The following is a 13,379-nucleotide window of genomic DNA, read 5'->3' as shown; positions in this document are numbered from 1 at the left end:
GTGTATTTGATGCCACAAGTAAATCATCAATGTACCATAGAAGAACTAAACTTCAAGGCATCTGCAAAGTACCAAGATTCTTTTTCAAGATCTGATTAAAGATTGAAATCAGCGCTATGCTAAAACTCTATCATAACTGAGAACAGGAATTGACTATCCTCATGCAGTGGAACAGAGAAGAAGGCCTGGCACAGATCCACAACAGATAAACCACTCAGCAGTGCATGGAATCTGAAACAATATTGCTGCCGGTTTCAGTGCCATGGAACAACATGGAACAAGTATGTTGTTTATTTTTTGAAGTTCCTGTACCATCTTCTACTTCCAATTGGGCTTCTGTAAACCCAAATTTGGTGAATTGCAAGGACTACCGACAATTTCTTTCAAACTCTCTTGTTTTCACATATTTTCAGTCACTGGTGTTATTCCAGCCACTGTCTCTGGAGTTAAACTATATATTGGTGTACTCTGGAACACATCATTTGATTTTATTGTTATTCAGACTGGTTCTTCACCTTTAATTAGTCTGATGTCTCACCCTGAAAAATCCCCTACTTCTGTTTTTACTGTATGTCTCAAATCTGGAAGTAAATCTTCCACCTTTCTCACAGGATATAATCCTACAGCTGTTTCTTGTATGGCCATTTTAAATTCAACAGCTTTATTTTGCATTTGAAATTCAACCCCATGTAATGTGCAGTATGTGGTGCAATTTAACATGCACAAAAAGACGTTTCCTAGCAAATTTACAGGAGTTGAATAGCATACCGGAAACTGATGTTCTTCCTCCAATGAAGCTATGTTTACAGCCACTTTCTTTTAAACAGGGTTAGTAAGTTGTTTATTTGTGACACCTACAACTTGGATCTTCTTTCCTGAGAGGGGTAGGTCTGTGACTTCCGCTGTTCTAGCAGTGGAGTTGGTAGCTCCTGTGTTGATAAGAAATAACACTTGGTGACCATTAACCTTTCCTTCTACAAATTGTCTACTTTGGTCTACCTTTAATACTGTATCAAGTACGCCATCTTCCTCCTGACACAGGCACCATCATTGGGAATGGTCAAATTCAAAACTCTTGTTGTCCAACATAGGGAATTGCTGAAATGGGTTTTGATTTGAGAACTGATTGGAATTTACTCTTGATACCTGATTGATATTGAATCTGAGATTACCCAAAGGTTGTGGTGCCATCAGCGCTTGTGGGATCTGCATCATAAGAACTTGTGATTGCATTGACATCTGCATTCGTTGGACAGGTCTTTGAACTTTAACATTTTGCATTTGCTTTTGATTTATCCCTTTCACATGACTATCACCACTCTCTTGATTTGGATTCTGTCTACAATATCTCTTCCAATGCCGAGCCTGTTGCAATAGTGACAAGGAGTTGGTTCTTCAACGTCATAATATCTATCCCTGAATTTGGAACAACCAAAACACTTTGACATATACTTTGTGAAAAATTGACTCCACCTTGTGCAATTTGACCTCTAGCCTTGTATTCCACCAACATTTCTGTAGAGGGCATGGGATATTGGGTCAGGCTGGAGACTTTAATGATCTCAACGGAGCCACTGTATGGTTCAGAAATTGGCTTTTATTAAAGGTTTTAACATTTCTGTCTTTGTTGTTCATGTATGTTACTTCAGTTTTCTTACAAAATTTCTTTCCTCCTGTTTCTCTTGATATCTCTGTCTCTCTCTTTTCTTTTCTTCACTTCTGTTCTTTATCTTCTTATCTAATAGAGCTCGTTTCCTTTTATCTCTATTAGGCTTGGCTCTCCAGAGGATAAACCCCCATCGTCGGATCCAGGAAGAAAAGAGGGAAGGAAAAATAAACAAAAAAACAAACCAAAGGATACGGTAAGTAGTCTTATTTCTCTTTTTCTGCAATGGGGTTAAGGAGAGTGTGGGGCGTGGTGGGAAAACAAAAAACTCAGCGAGTGCTTCCAATATATTTTAACCACTGTGATGTCATGCTCCTTTTACACATGAAACACAAATATTAGTTCTCTATGTTTTGAGAACCCTGTTGTCTTCACAGGACACATTTTAGCCAGTGGGAAAATAGTGTTGGTTAGTAAAAAAAAAGTAAAGGAGATATCAGCGTGGACTTTCTCCCTTTACTTCTTTCCCCACCCGTGCCCCCTTCCCTCTACCAGCAGTATCCCACAGGGTTCGACAAGCAGGCATGTACCTGCGAAAGCCACATCCCTCTGGGGACTTGGCGGGAGTTGCAGCTCGAGGCTCTGACTGTCGGTGGTGTGTCCTCTTGTGGAAACGTCTCCGACTCTCTGCCTTATCCTGTGCGCATTTCTGGCATTTCTATATTCACTCCGCTCCATGTGTCTTCGTTCACGCCTCCCTCCTTGGTCCATCTGTCCTCCTCTCCTCGCCGGTCCTGCTCTCCTCGTGTGTGGGCTTCTTCCTTCGTTCGTCTTCCTCTTTCATTTTAACCCGGACGTCCGGGTTAGGGTTGGGTGTTTGTTTCTCTGACTGTTGACGGTGCCCACGAAGTATTGAGTTGCTGGTCTCGGAGCACGTTCGTGGAATGGGGTTGTGTGGACCCTGTTACTATTTCATCCAAATGATTGATTCTGAAACCCCATTTGAACCAACTTTGTCTGTGCAAGCATACACTTCTCTCTAGGTCACTACAATATTTTGCATACCTCAAGATCTCATCTAAAGGTTTTGTCATTTATCAAAGGTGGCAGCTGCATGTCTTTTTATTTCTTTACTTAAATCTAACTGTTTGCTTTTTTGCTATCGATTCAGATGTGAAATGTCTAAACAACTTCTAATAATTTCTTGTAATGCTACCTTCAATTTTGGCACATAAAAGGACCTCACCTTTTCCTGGAAGGCTAGTGGCTGGTTTCTCAGTTCCTCTCACTTTCTTACTCTCTAATATCTCTTCAAACCAGAGGGCAAATATCCTATCATCAAATGGTCCTGTTTCTCCCTGTGCAATTGGTGTCATGAAGACAAATCTCCTCCATTCTCTCAACAATTGGACATTTTGTGGTGGTGTCCATCTAACAATCTGTGACTTTTGCGATGTCTGGATGAAATGAAGCCTGTCAGCGTTTCTCTTCTGACCACACCTTAAACAACAGTATTTGGAACAATATTTATTGGTGCAGTGGCAACAGGTACTGTCAATGTCTGTGCTGATACAACTTGTAACACTGGGGAAGGAACAGTCACAATTGAAGCAGTACACCTGGGGCAAATACAGTAGGGGCTGCTTCACTATGTGCAGGAACAATCAAAAGTGCTGGAAATGGTCTTATAATCTGAATCATGCTTGGATCAACAGTAGCAGCAGTCACAAAAGCACTAATGGTTACAACACCATCTGTACTCATTGAGGGCTACATTTGGAGGTGGATGTGAGAACAACAATGCTTCTAAAATATCACCCACTGAATCACTATCAGTGTCTGTTTTTCTCACAGCTTTTTCATCATCATCTCCCTGTTTCTGATTCTTTTCAGTCTGTTCTCTAGTTATAGCTTGGTACATCATAGCTCCCTTGACTACACACTGCCTCCACCTTTGTTGCCATTGAGCATCTGAGTAATTTTGCACTACTCTTCTTCCTCTACTCTGGCACTTTCCATTCTTAGCATAAACTGCTCTCTCCCAAGCCTTTAATGCTTCATATTGTGTAGATCTAGGAGGTGGCTTCATTTCATATAACTTCTCTCAAAACATTTTAATAATCTTTAAATTAAAAGTACCATATTGTGGAAATCTTAATGGTCCTACATTTTCAATGATTTTCCACCATTGACAAAGCCAGAAGCTTGTATGGAACCCTGTTATTTGCCACCATATAATGAGCTGACATACCTTCCGGTGCTGCCTTCTCACCCCCTCAAACGGGGACTCCCACATCTCCTGCCATTAGATGTCTAAGAGCTTTAAAATATTTAATTTTTGCAATAATTCAACAATCAATAAACAGTAATCAAATTAAAAATTTCAGTTGTTTTGTTCTGTTTATAATTCTCTTTTCTCAATACTTTCCTCTAATCCTGTCACAACTCTTCTTCCTCAAAGCTATCACAACTTATTTTTTCATGACTCCGCAATCAATCTCAGTGCTTCAGTTCACATCAACTGACATATCCCAGCGCCACACTCTATGATGTAACTCTTCACTCCTTGTAGCGGTTCACCCTCCTTTACAATTTTCTTGTGCACAAGACTTAAGCAACTCTAAGGAAGCACAATAAACAAATAACTTTTATCTGCTCCGCTAAAGAATTCAAAGTAGACCATTCACAAAAGAAACAGTCATAGATGAGGTTCATTACCATTCAGTTTCACACACACACACACACACACATATATATGAGCAAAATATCGACCAGTGGGAGATCATCCTAACTGAAGTAGCTTCCCCTTTGTGCAATAGGTTCCACTAACACCAATCAATATTAATACAATCACAACAAATGGTTATAGTTCCTATCTCAATTGTGCAGTCGATGGTATCTCACAAATCTGCATCAAAAACCTTTAGTAGACAAATAACACCTTTTTTTCATCTATCTTGGGATCTTAGACTACTTTGAGTCTGATAACTTCAACTGCTCAACTTCTAAGCATAAAGCACCACTATGTTATAAAACACAAAACACACAACTTCAATGTAGGAATGTAATCTCAAAAAGACAATGGCATCAACTGCAACTATCTTTGAAACTGCAACGCCTTCAGTCTTCAAGGTTGGGCTTTGGACTTAAAGAACATGACCACTTCTAGGTTGGCGTAACTTAATTCAGCTCCTCTCTCTTGTGACACTATCCATCCAATTGAGGGAGTGGGGTAAGCTATATCACAATCATTAAGTAACCTCCTCCATTGGTAGTAAGGACCTTTGTTCGACGACAATGAAAAATTAGGAACAATCATCTACATATCAATAAATCATTAATTCTTTTAAATTCAGTTAACAGAGAAAGTTAGTGTGAGTTAAAGTATTATTTTATAATCCTTTAGTCTTTCATCTATTTATTCATAAAGCATTAATGTCTTCATTTTAGCACTAAAATGTTATATAATTTATCAATCAGTATTTGATTATAGAATAGAACAAAATATTTGTTAAAATCACAGTCAGTAAGGTGATAATACAACAAGTGTGTTCCAGAAAGGAAATGTCCTAGTCAAAATTAATTTTGGATAAAGACAGGAAAAGGTGTCAGTTCAGAAACCCAATGAAGAGTTCTGATAAGAGAGTGAGATATATGTGCAAGCATAACACGTTTGCAGACTGGAAATTATTCACAGTCATAAATTAGCAGACATATAATTAGGCTAAATAACTTCTCATGTAGAGAAGTCTAGAAATTCAGAGGTGTGTCTTCAACTAAAATGTCGGGGAAGTAATCCGGAATCTAGGTATCTGGGTTCTGAGGTCTGATGTCTAGGAATGTTCACTAATATATAAACACAAATTCTATGTTGCAACATTATTTTCTTTCGTCTTCTTCATCTTCCAATAGAATATCAGCAACTCTTGGTCATCTTTCAAGTCAATAGGCAAACTGTTTTCTCATCAGAGCATAATTGATTTTCAGATACTAGTCTGTGAAAAGTTACAATGTTTTTTTCTTGAGGTCCAAACACTTCTTCCAATTAATCTTTCTTCCTGTTGCTTCGTCACCTCCTGCTGAGAACCATCTATAACTTCTCTAACACACAAAAAAAGTGTCTATTGACTAGCTAACAGCAGTCTTTTAAAGTGGCAATATCTGCAGTAAAGAGCAGAAAAACTTTTTCCACAAACAACTATTCAATGTAAAAACTGGCTTTTCAGTGTCGATGAATCATTTCCCCATTTTATATGATATTGTGAGTTAGGCTAACTTCAATAAGCACTTTTGTTTATTTGCAGGCCTACAACATTTTAAGTTTGATTACTTATTATAAAGATTGCATTTAGCAGCTGTTTCATTTAAATGTGAACATATTTTTATTAAGAGTATTTTTACCGTGGATTAAATTTATGGCAGCAGTTTTTGCCGCCTAATGAAAGTAATGTGTTATGTTTTACAGACATTTTCAATGTCAATATGTTTTCACATATGGAGACTCTATAGTTGGGAATGTGATCTCAGCATGGGAAAATACAGGAAGAAATAAAAGTATTTATTAAACTCGAAAATAAATATCAAAATAAGTTTACATTAAATATAAAACAATTATTTTATCATCTTTAATAAATAAATTGTACATTTATTTTATAGGTGTATTTTAAATGTAGAGTAAAATAAAAAATGCTACAGCACTCAACTTAATTGTTGTGAAGAAAAGGGGGGAAAATGATAGGGATAGGCGCTAACAGAATATCACCAAAACATTTCTTTAACAATAGACAGTAAATACAGTGCTCCAGAACGGAGGGTCCACCCAGCACCTCCAGTGTTTTACCAATAGGAAAAACCAAACTGATTCAAAAGGCCAGGGCACTCGTATGAAATAAGATAAGAGTCTTTGCAGTTAGGTTCTTGGTCTTCGGAGAATCAATATATAATCCAAACAGAGTTAAAGTTCAGTGTCTTTATTCTTGTGCGAGGCTTTCATACATGTTCATCACATCAGAAAGATTCAATATGTGGTCATCACAACAACATCCAACAGCCAACACGTGTTTCGTCTCCGAGAAATTAATCTCATTGACTTCCTCAAGATTTGTTAATTAATAGAACTATAGTAAATTAACATTTTTTTCTGAAGTTAAAAAGTTAATTCCCACCTAAAGAAATATATGTTTTGTTATGCATAAATAATTATTCAAAGTGATGTGGGACGTAATAAACATTAATTTGGTTATATTTGAATGACAAAAAATGTATTAATTTTTACATTCTAAATAGGGACACTTTTTTTTCATTAAGTATTACAGATGTACCATTCGTATATATGTTTTAACATTACATTATATATATTAATATCTATAACTATTTTAAATAATGTAATTTAATTTTACTATATTTCGCATGGGGTTTTATTTTAGTTCTATAACTCTATTTTTTTCTATACGAAGGTGTTGCAGTACTAGTGATGTATGATGCAGATATTACATCACTCATGACATGTTGAATGAGATCTCTGATAACATCTCAAAAGACATCATTGATGATATCACCCAACCTGGAGTCAATTTCCTTTCTCCAGCTGTGCACGGCCTTCTGTACCAGGGCACATTAATATTTGATAGATTAAATTGTGCTAAGTGTCAATGTAGGGACTGTCTGTAAGCCAAACAAGATGTTGGATGGAGATGCTCTGTGCCTGTTATTGGAATATGAAACCAGTGAAATGAGAAATCTTCAACATTAACCAAATTTAGGAAGGCTTTAAAAAGATCTGTTTACCAGTTGTTTGTTTTTCTTTTTCGTGACTCTTATTTGGTGCTGGTGTTTTAGTGTTCTGATGCAATTTGGCTTGCTGTGTGCACTCTCAAAACACAAAAATAAGCTATTTTTCTGTGTCACAAACATCAGAGAGACAGAGAGTATAAGCACAACAAGGACCTATGTAGCCCTTCCACACCATAACTAGACTTGATGTAAAACCTGTAAATTGCCTGAGACCTACCCTCCTTCCAATGCCAATCTGTCAGTTCACCCATCCATCCATCCTACCACCCTGTTCTCAACCAGTCCTCATTTTGATATGTGTTTTCCATAATTATCATTTTTTATTCACTGACACTTTCTATTTGTGATTCTCACTTTTGCTGCCATTTACATCTTTCTGTATCCAGTGCCAATCCCAGGTTCGATGTGTTGAGGAATGAAACCACTGGTGGCCCTCACATTGCGGAATCAGCAGCATATACTGCACTTGTTCAAAGTAGGCCGCATCATGTTGTTGGAGCTCCATCTAAATCACTAAAATCAGTATTTTGTTTTTTCCATTTGTGACTCTTGAGACACGTCCAGCTGCTGCTCCTCACATTTGTCTGGTGAGTAATAACCTTTTTACCATATCCAATTTCCAATATGAGTTAATGTTAGCACTTTAGCACTGGTATGCTCTTATTTACATTTGAAATTCTATCATCTCCCTCTCACTCACTCACCTCACTCGGCTGTTGAATCTGCGATTAACTACAAGAAAGAAAGGCAGATATTTGCATTATTTGGAGTCTATGAAATATTGCTACAATGTATGATATGATAATCCATTCCTGGTTTTTCAGCCAACAGCCTATTGCATTGTAGAGCTTTTAGCTTTGTTTTTTAACCTGTTCATTGTGGTCTCAAAATCCCAGCATGCAAAATGCTTTTGGCTAAAATGCCAGAACTGGCAAATTGTTATACATGAATTGAAGCCACTTATCAGCTGTGTTTGAAACTTTTTCAAAGTCAGGTAGTCCATTTCAAAAAGTGCTTGATTCACATGTAACACCAACAGTAAACTCTGCTCATATATTTTTGTAGGTTCACTCACATCATGCATTAAAACAAGCATTGACAATGCAAATCATTTTGTCTTTTGTATAGTGCAGTTCTTCACCAAAATTTACTGTGCTTCCCAGGAGGGAAGCCCCTGTTAGTCTCCTAACTTAGGGCTTCCAGGCCCCAGGTGATAACGGAGACACCCGTGTCCCGCTTTCGGAACTTCTCTGCTCCTAAAACAAAGCCCCAGCAATCCAGGCCCCAGACGGTGCCCACAATGGAGTTATCTCGATGTAAGCCCTCACCCACGTGGGATGCGGCCTGCTCCTCACACAGCGGCACTCGTGAGGCATCGAGCACTCCTCCTGGGGCTCGTAGAGAACACTGCAGCTCCTCTGGTCTCAGGGGACCCTCGGGGGCAGGTTCCACAAAGGGGAAGAGACCCGTGTCTTGGAAAGTCAGGCCACTGCGGTGAAGCACCCACAGGAGGTGCTGGCCGGTTCCCCTGGGGCACTTTCCTCAGTGCTTGTCTCCCTGGGGACACTATCAGGAACACGTTCGCTCCTATCTTCACCTGGCTGTGCCCCAGAGGTCCCCAGCACAGCGAGTTTCAGACGCGCTTCAGAACATAGCCTGCCTGGGTCGCAGCTGTGATTTTCTGGTAGCAAGACTCACGGGAAGCTCTATCCAGATGTATTTAGAATATCATCGAAGGCGCTTTAGTAATCAAATCCAAGGTGCTCTCAAGGGAATAGAGAAAGATGCTCCACAGGGCCCTCTGCAATAAGGGCACAGCACTCCTCTGCACTGAAAAGCAAGGAGATGTAAGAGGCAGGGGTCACAGCATCCAGCCCCTGGAGAACACAAGGTGGAGCAGAGGGAGGTAGGGCCAAAAACCAGGCCAGCACAAAGAGTTGCAGTCAGTGGCAGTCCCTCCTAGTGACCCAGCAGGTCACAGATCAGCACAACAGCATCAGTCCAAGGAGGTTCCTAGTGAGTCCTTCCAGCAGCATTCTGTATCCTTTTCTTTAAGTCTCTTCAGTCTCTCCTTTTCATGGGAAAACCCCCCTGTACTTATACTTAGTTTTGCACAGTGTTAACAAAGAGGGGGAGAGGAGGTTCCAACCCATTACAACTGGTTCTAAGAGTGTCCCCTCTCTCCTCCAGCACAGGCTCCAGACATCAGTTGGTGGTAAACGAGCCCTTTGTGTAAGGCATGGGCACAGTCTTTACAGATGCATGTGTGCCCCACCTCCCCTTCTCTCAGCCCAGGAAGACCATTCAATGTGTAGATATACCTCTGTGACACATCCATACTCCTTGTGTACAGGCTGTCTGAAAAGTATGCACAAATCCTAGCTGTCACTCTTCCCAGATGTGGATTGGCGTCAAGCTGCAAAACGCCAAAGTCAGAAGCACAGAGAAATTCTCACTTTCCAGAAGTGGCATTTCTATAATGGTAATAAAAACTCCACCTACACCAATAAGCAGCATTTCTATCTACTATTAAAACCATACTAAAAACGCCTACACTACCGCTCATAAATAAGACAATACCCCCTATGAATAAGGCAGGGCATTTCCAATGCAAGTAAATTTAGATGCCAGGTCCCTGTGGCAGACAACTGTGCATGCAGGCCCTGCGCTAGCAGGCCTGACACAGGTTTGAAAGGCTACTTCAGTGGGAGGTTCAAGCAGCACTGCAGGCCCACTAGTAGCATTTAATTTGCAGGCCCTAGGCATAGTGATACCACTGTACAAGGGACTTATAGGTAAATTAAATATGCCAATTAGGTGTAAGCCAATAAAACCAACTTTAGAAGGGAGAGCACCTGCACTTTAGATCTGATCAGCAATGATAAAGTGCTCAGAGTCCTACAGCCAACAGCGAGAAGTCATAAGAAATAGGAGGAATGAAGCAGGGATGACCCTGCAAAAAGGGCCAGGTCCCACATATGCTTTATCAATCTGTTAACATTATTTAATTTTCTAAGCAGGTGTGGACTGCCTGAGTAGGTGTTGAGAACATCCAGATAAAGGACAGCTGGTATAACAGAAAGTTTTATACAGAGCTTCACAACACATTAAATGTGCAACATGGATAGCAGCAGAGCAACATTTCCCAACACAATGAACAAAACATTAAGGCTCTCTTTATGACATTGGCAGCAAATCCCGATTATCACTGCGGTGATGGGCTCCAACACACCGTCACGGAGACGAACATCCGTTCGCCATATTATGACACACGCACACTAGACCGACAGAATACTGCCACAAACACATATCCGCCAGACCAAAGATTAGTGGTAAACTGTCAGTACGAACACCCGTACCATTATGCCAAACAAAACAACACGTTATGACCCACGAATCACCACAGCAGACAATCAACAGCGGTAAACCATTGGAGGTACACCCTGGCACGGTCAGAATGGCCACCCAAATTTATAACAACACAATACTGGCCAAAACCAGAATTTCCACACCTGACACTGATACACACACCACACCCACCCACAGCACTATAAATTACCCACCCACATTACCCACAACCACAACACACAAAATAGCCAAGAGATAGCCATGCAATTCAGAGACACAACTACACACATACCACAAACACCCATCCATCCGTCACGCACCCCACACTCCACCACATTACTCAACACCCACTGCACAACACACACCACACAACACCTATATCCCTACAAAGGCACACCCTTTTCACAGATGATGAGTTGCTGGATTGTATGGTTAATGGTGTCTTCCTGTCTGTATTTCACCTGCAGGTCAGCACCCATCAGAAGAAAGGATTTTGGCGTGCCATCACCAAGGATGTGCAGACCCTGGGGGTCTATAGCAGGTGGAGCACCCACTGCAGGAAACGGTGGGAGGACCTGAGACGCTGGGCCCGGAAGACCGCAGAGGTTCCGCAGGGGATGGCCTCCCAATGACGGAGGGATGCCCATAGGAACCTGACCTCCCCTGATGGCTCACATATTGGTGGTAGCCTATCCAGAGCTGGATGGGCACTTGAGGGCAGCACAGCAGCCACAAGGCGGTGAGTGCAGTGTGTGTAACAACCATCTTTGTTGCCTAGCATAGGATCCCGGTGGTGGGTGTCAGTTAGTGGGTGCCCCTTAATACCAGCTCAGACATTGCTGTGTGGTCCAGTTCAGGGTAAATGGGTGAATGGCAAAATTGTGTTAACTAGCTAGGTGGCACTCCATGTCAGACAGGGCTTACTAGGTACCAGGAGGGGCGCAGATGGCAGTGGTTGGATCTCATCTTGCTGTGGTACCTAGCCAATGGAATGCCAGTGTGGTGCATGGTGCTCAATATTGATCTCTGTGTGTGATGGTAATGTGTATGCCATCTGTGGTGTTGGTGATGTAATTGACCCAGTGCTCACTTTCTCTCTCCCCCCTATATTCTTCTGCCATTCTGTCCATGTATGCATTAGCATCATCGGGCAGAGGAGCAGGGGCATCCGCTACTGAGGGAGCTGCGTCCCACAGGACTCAGGAGGCAGAGTCCACCGATGTCTTGGGGACCAGTGGGATGGAGGGCGATAGGAGCACCACGGTGGGGACAGGAGGTGATACTTACTCTGATTCCTCCTCCAATGGAAGCACCCTGGTGGTGGCAGACACCTCTGGAACTACCCCAGCTTCAGGTACAGCCCCCACCCCTGTACCAGTACCGCACTTCCAGTAGCCCCCCACCGAGTTGGCCGTGCCCGCTCACCCAGGAGGGTGGGCATCTCCATCGCTCCAGGCACCTCAGGCCCTGCCCCAGTGTACCCTAATGCCCTCAGTGAGGAGGCTACTGACCTCCTGAGATCTATTTCTGTAGGGCAGTCAACCATAGTGAATGCCCATCCAGGGACTGGCATCCCAGATCCAGCAATGCAATACCTACCTGGAGGGCATCCACAGTGTGTTGACAGCCCTACAGGGATCATTTCAGGTTCTGGCCTCCTCTCTGATGGCAGCCAGTGTCCCTGGTCCTACTGTCCCCCCTCCAACTACCACTTCCCATTCTCCTCAACCCCAACCCATACCATGCACACATACAGACAAGCATGCACACAAAACATCACACAATAGTGGCACAGACAAACACAGGCAGCACACTTCAAGCCACAAGCACTCACACAAACAACATACAGTTGCACACACAACAACATCCACCGCCTCCACTGTCTCCCCCTCCTCCTCCTCATCCTCCTACCTCACAGTCATATCCGCACACAAACCTGCATGCACTGCATCAACATCCACTACCATAATCACCACATCATGCAGCACACACACAGCACTTGCAGACCCTTCCACAGCATCCATCCACATGTCCTGTTTGTCCTCTCCCACCCTGTCTGCCCCACCCCCTCCTAAGAGACACAAAAGCTCCCACACAGACACCCAAAATCCATCCACCTCACACACGCACACTATCCATGCACCCAAGTCTAGCAGACATACACCTCCTACAGCCACTCCCTCTAGCTCCACTCCCATCCCTCCTCCCACATCCAGCCCCAATGTCCCTAAGAAGCTTTTCTTTGCCCAACTTGACCTCTTCCCTCCTACTTGAACCTCCCGTCCTGCCCGTAAGTGCAGGGTTCCAATGACCTAGCCCAGCACCACAGCCATACAGTCGGCCACAGCTCTCACCAAAAAACAGCTGTGGCACCAAGGGGCCTCTGAGTGTGATGGCAGCCACTCCTAGTAAGTGCACACCTCTGCCTCAGAAAGGGAGGACTAGGGTGGCGAAAGCCAAGAGACAGAAGATGGGTTCAGTGGAGGCACCTCCTAGACCTGGAGGCAAGGACACCAGTCGCATGTCAAAGGCCAAGGGAGCCCGTCACAAGAGGGAGCACATGGATCCCCCACCACCACCAAAGAAAGTCAAGGAGCCCCCTCCACTACCAAAGAAAGCCAAGGTTCCCCCT

The sequence above is a fragment of the Pleurodeles waltl genome, chromosome 1_1, assembly GCF_031143425.1.
Source record: "Pleurodeles waltl isolate 20211129_DDA chromosome 1_1, aPleWal1.hap1.20221129, whole genome shotgun sequence".
Classification (NCBI taxonomy): Eukaryota; Metazoa; Chordata; class Amphibia; order Caudata; family Salamandridae; genus Pleurodeles; species Pleurodeles waltl.
This window is presented reverse-complemented; position numbering follows the sequence as displayed.